Below are 544 nucleotides of genomic sequence, written 5' to 3'. Positions count from 1 at the left end.
AGTACTGTATGATGTAATTAATTGATATGCGACTGTGTTTTATATTTTCCTAAATGCAGTTAATAAGCCACTGGGTCTGATTACTAACAGGTTGGCATCGTGTTCCTCTCTGCCTCTTTGGTTTGCAACAGAAACCACAAACAGACCCCAGCACAGCGTTTTCCCAACCATCCAGATGGATCTGTGCGGTTGCTGTTGGATTGAGGGAACGGGAGATGGGATTTATCCAGGATCGTGATTGGCTTAATTACAAAGTCTGCACATTGTTGAACAGATAAATGGGGCTCACCCACTCTCTGTTTTTCTTCCAATCAGTCTTTGCTCTCTCTGAGTTGGCTTGGGGTCAGTATGGGGGGTACAGACCTGTATCCTCCATCCAAGCCTGAAGGATGACCTCATGGGGCCAGCAGCTGCCATCACCATTTTCACAGGAGTTAATGGGAACAGTATGTATCTTTCTTTCTTTCTTTCTTTCTTTCTTTCTTTCTTTCTTTCTTTCTTTCTTTCTTTCTTTCTTTCTTTCTTTCTTTCTTTCTTTCTTTCT

Source organism: Cyprinodon variegatus, unplaced genomic scaffold, assembly GCF_000732505.1.
Source record: "Cyprinodon variegatus isolate N-32 unplaced genomic scaffold, C_variegatus-1.0 Scaffold1056, whole genome shotgun sequence".
Classification (NCBI taxonomy): domain Eukaryota; kingdom Metazoa; phylum Chordata; class Actinopteri; order Cyprinodontiformes; family Cyprinodontidae; genus Cyprinodon; species Cyprinodon variegatus.
The sequence above is the reverse complement of the archived record's forward strand: the minus strand, read 5'-3'. Positions refer to the sequence as shown.